The 5,003-nt window shown below is 44.1% G+C and overlaps 1 non-coding gene across 1 annotated transcript; it reads left to right on the top strand.

The window, feature by feature from the left end:
* The first annotated feature begins 1,086 nt into the window (after positions 1-1,086).
* Positions 1,087-1,160, top strand: Trnap-cgg (transfer RNA proline (anticodon CGG)). The gene has a single exon. It is a non-coding gene; the product is annotated as a tRNA-Pro (tRNA).
* The last annotated feature ends 3,843 nt before the right edge of the window (positions 1,161-5,003 follow it).

Raw genomic sequence — 5,003 nt, 5'->3', positions numbered from 1 at the left:
ATGTATTCAACGTAGCGCGACTCCGATGATGGTATATAAGCACCGAGATGTAGGCAAGTGATCAGTGCGGAATTTGTGTCTCTCCAAATAGCGAGCGGTAAATGCGGATACTTGAACTATGACGACGTTGTTACGAAATGCCTCCAAACTGGACCGACGCACTGTCATCCTTTCCTTGGCTGCCGAAGGAAAAACAGCGGTAGACATCCATCTTATAGTGAAGAATATCTGTCGAAACCCACACCGTTGGGAAACGGTACGAGACTAAGGGTGCTGTTCCTTCATGAAAACGCACATCCCCCACATCGCAAATGTCGTATCGTAGTAGTTCCGCCAACTCAAGTGAGGGACACTCGAGCACCCGCCCTATACTCCTGACCTTTCCCAACGATATTGTCACGCCCTCGGTCCCTTGAATGGGACCTTAAGAGACGACGATTCCTGTCGGTCGAGGATGCGCAGCAGGCAGTCATGGACTTCTTCACGCGGCTGGACACATTGTTTTACCAACCTGGTATCTTCAACCTTGTACGTCGGTTGGATGATTCCTTTAATGTTAACGGCGATTTTTCCCGATCTGCACACCAATACTGGACCGCACGGTCTTGGAACGAAAAATTTTTGATCGCCCCTTACATGTGTGCCTCATTTCACAGATTAATATGTGAAACTTCCTGGCAGATTAAAACTGTGTGCCCGACCGAGACTCGAACTCGGGACCTTTGCCTTTCGTGGGCAAGTGCTCTACCACTGAGCTACCGAAGCAAGACTCATGCCCGGTCTCACCGCTTTACTTCCGCCAGTATCTCGTCTCCTACCTTCCAAACTTTACAGAAGCTCTCCTGCGAACCTTGCAGAACTAGCACTCCTGAAAGAAAGGATATTGAGGAGACATGGCTTAGCTACAGCCTGGGGGATGTTTCCAGAATGAGATTTTCACTCTGCAGCGGAGTGTGCGCTGATATGAAACTTCCTGGCAGATTAAAACTGTGTGCCCGACCGAGACTCGAACTCGGGACCTTTGCCTTTGGAAGGTAGGAGACGAGATACTGGCGGAAGTAAAGCTGTGAGACCGGGCGTGAGTCGTGCTTCGGTAGCTCAGTGGTAGAGCACTTGCCCGCGGAAGGCAAAGGTCCCGAGTTCGAGTCTCGGTCGGGCACACAGTTTTAATCCGCCAGGAAGTTTCATATCAGCGCGCACTCCGCTGCAGAGTGAAAATCTCATTATGGATACATCCCCCAGGCTGTGGCTAAGCCATGTCTCCGCAATATTCTTTCTTTCAGGAGTGCTAGTTCTGCAAGGTTCGCAGGAAAGCTTCTGTAAAGTTTGGAAGGTAGGAGACGAGATACTGGCGGAAGTAAAGCTGTGAGACCGGGCCTGAGTCGTGCTTCGGTAGCTCAGTGGTAGAGCACTTGCCCGCGAAAGGCAAAGGTCCCGAGTTCGAGCCTCGGTCGGGCACACAGTTTCAATCTGCCAGGAAGTTTCATATCAGCGCACACTCCGCTGCAGAGTGAAAATCTCATTCTGGAAACATCCCCCAGGCTGTGGCTAAGCCATGTCTCCGCAATATCCTTTCTTTCAGGAGTGCTAGTTCTGCAAGGTTCGCAGGAGAGCTTCTGTAAAGTTTGGAAGGTAGGAGACGAGATACTGGCGGAAGTAAAGCTGTGAGACCGGGCGTGAGTCGTTCTTCGGTAGCTCAGTGGTAGAGCACTTGCCCGCGAAAGGCAAAGGTCCCGAGTTCGAGTCTCGGTCGGGCACACAGTTTTAATCTGCCAGGAAGTTTCATATCACCGCACACTCCGCTGCAGAGTGAAAATCTCATTCTGGAGATTAATATGTATTTACAGATTAATACCGTATAATCCCGTGTTGAGTTGCTAGTCTCCCATCGGGCGCTACCCCAGGTGGCTGATAGGGGAATGCTCACCATGTAATGTCGTCAGTCATACGACCACACCGCCACCTGAGAGATAGATCCACCGGATGCGATTCTCTCGATAAACGGAACAGAAGAATGGCTGTGCTAGCCAAAGAGTACACAGCCAGTCGCAGTACTTATGTTCGCCGCTAGGCCACTTCATGTGCAGCAGGAGAGTGGTGCAGTTGTGCCAGTCTACAGTTCGGAGCCGCGCTCAGCGATCAGCCAGCGCCGACGTTAGTCATCGTCTGCAGCTCAGTCATTGCTGCCATCAAGTCTTTGTAGCTCCATTCCAGGTTATTCTTCAAAATCGCCGGATTCGACATTCAAAATTGCGAGAGATTACTCAGTCACTGGAAGATTTGTGACTTGTAAATTATGTCATTCTACAGACGCTTAGTATAGTCGCGTCTTCTATAATTGACAACCAACTGATCATGGACTACAGCAAAGTTAAGTAATAAATACTATCTTATTTTGTACTCCTGCTAATTAATTGTGTTTTCCTGTTGTAGCTACCAAACAGTCTTGGACAGTAGAACCCACGTTCTCCACATCCTTGGCTACCTCATATTTGCCACCTCATGTTGATGGACTGGATTATGGTGGAAGATCGCGAGCCATTACACCAGATATGATGGGCATAGGGAACATAAAATACCAGGTGTGAACCAAAACTAGTGGCTGCTGCCTTGTAGCGTGATATTGCCTTATCAAAAGCTGAAGGAAGTAAAACTTGAGAATAAATTAGCTGATCGCCCAGGTTGGGTGTTGTGCAGTGGGCCAACCCCTCTCTCCCGTGAACATATTAAAATGCTGAACAACCTCATAATATGTCGCGGAAAACTCCATTCTTGGGCGACGAACTGGCGAAGAAAAAAGAAATATTAAATTTCGATGCTGGAATGTGCAACGTATCTCGACAAAATTGAATAATGGAAACGCTATTTTTACAATTATTTAAAGGGAGTAGAGAGGAAATATATGAATACATAAAACCCACTTTTATAAACATAGCAACACAGGTGCTGGGCATCAGGTGAAACAGTCACAGCCATACAACAGAATGGTGGTCGGACTAAATGCAGATGGTAGTTAGAGAAAACAAGATAGTATTCAACCAGTGACTGAATGATAAATCTGAAACTACAAGAACTATCTAAAGTAGAATGACGTGACAAAAAAATAAGGACATCAAAGAAATAAGGAGGGGAAAAGTTATGTGCCAATGTCAATAGCAAACTAGCGTTTTGGAGAGAGAAAGAAGCTTCGTCAGTATTAATAGGACTTCGACAAGAAACGAAAGGAAAAACCAATCTTCACATAATAACATAAAAAAATGGTAAGAATATTTCCGAAAATTATTAAATGAGGATAGAGAAGAGTAACTGGAGGAAGGAAGAGTGGAAGAAAGGGGGGGAAAGATCCAGATTTTAGAAAGCGAGATGAGTAAGGTATTAAGAACAGGGAAGAATGGTAAATCACCTGGACCAGGCAATATCAATCTGGAGTTCTTAAAATATGGTGGTGACAAAATTGTGAAACTAGTAACACGGTTATTGAATAAGATGTTAAATGGTGATTTAGTACCCAAGGAAATGAGGATGGGCTACATTAATACTATATATTTAAAAAAGGGTCACGGTCTGCGCGGCTTCCCCCGTCGGAGGTTCGACTCCTCCTTCGGGCATGGGTGTGTGTGTTGTCCATAGCGTAAGATAGTTTACGTTTGATTAAGTAGTGTGTAGGCTTAGGGGCTGATGACCTCAGGAGTTAGGTCCCATAAGGCCTTACCACAAATTTCCAAAAGCTGCTGGAATTGTCGAGGAATTTGTGTTACAAGCAAATTAACGAGAACTTTTGGGAAAAAAATGAAAATAATAAAAATAAATTTTAAAACCTAAGAAGAACAATGTGGCTACACAGATTATAGTTCAAACGGTGATAACATATTTACATTACGACAGCTCTTAGAGAAACATAGATGATGGGGTCCCATATTCCGAGGAGCGTAGGCGACGATGTGGGAGAGCCGCACTGTCGTACTAGGGAAGGTACTAGTGCAGGAGGTTTCCCATTGTCTTCTTCCTATCGTAATAGGGATGAATGATGATTATGAAGACGAGGCAGGAAAAATCCCCTACCCGGCCGGGAATGGAACCCGGGACCCCGTGTGCAGAAAGCGAGAACGCTACTGCAAGGCCACGAGCTGCATACAGAGAAAAATAGGGAATAATAAAAAAAACGTAGAATTAATTTTCGTAGATTTAGAAAACCATATGATATGGTCCCGAGGAAACTACTTTGGATACAACTACATGTGGCGAAAATAAAGGGTCACTTAATTAAAATAATACAAGAAATACATAAAAATAACATACGTCAAGTGAAAATTGGTAGTACACTTTCACAGAAATTTAGAACAAGCAAGGATCTGTTGTAAGGCTGCCCCTTGTCACCAACATTATTTAAAATATATATAGACGGGGCTAGAAATTAAAAATGGAGTTTACATACCTCACCTACTATTTGTTGATGATCAAATAGCTACAGCACAAGACAGGGAGGATGAAAATTATATGTGTAACCAGTTGGCAATGGAACACAGAAACTGGGAATTGAAGATTAATTATCAGAAAACAAATACCTCACCAATGATCCAGATGAGTTTTGCCTAGAAGGAAGGAAAATCAAGTAGATCAATAGTTTCTTTTATTTGGGATCCAGTTCAGAGATGGAGCGAAAATCGGAAGTACAAATTAATAAAAGACTTAGTAGTGGAAGGATGGTCACTGGGATGCTCAACACAATCTTATGGAGCATAAATGTAATAAATCGAACCAAATGAATCATATGTAAATCGATACTAGGGATCAGAGTTATGTATGGAGTGGAGACTTTGACTACTAACATGAACATTTAAACAAACTTCAAGGAGTAGTAACAGAACTCTCAAGAAGACCAGCAAGAATTTCTAGATAAGAAAAAGTAAGAAACAACGACATGATATCGAGCATGGAAGAAAGAGAAAGAATATATCACGTGATGGATATAAGGATGTTAGAATGGTACTGGCATGTAAGCA

This window comes from Schistocerca nitens, chromosome 5, assembly GCF_023898315.1.
Source record: "Schistocerca nitens isolate TAMUIC-IGC-003100 chromosome 5, iqSchNite1.1, whole genome shotgun sequence".
In the NCBI taxonomy this organism is placed as follows: domain Eukaryota; kingdom Metazoa; phylum Arthropoda; class Insecta; order Orthoptera; family Acrididae; genus Schistocerca; species Schistocerca nitens.
The sequence above is the reverse complement of the archived record's forward strand: the minus strand, read 5'-3'. Positions and strand labels throughout refer to the sequence as shown.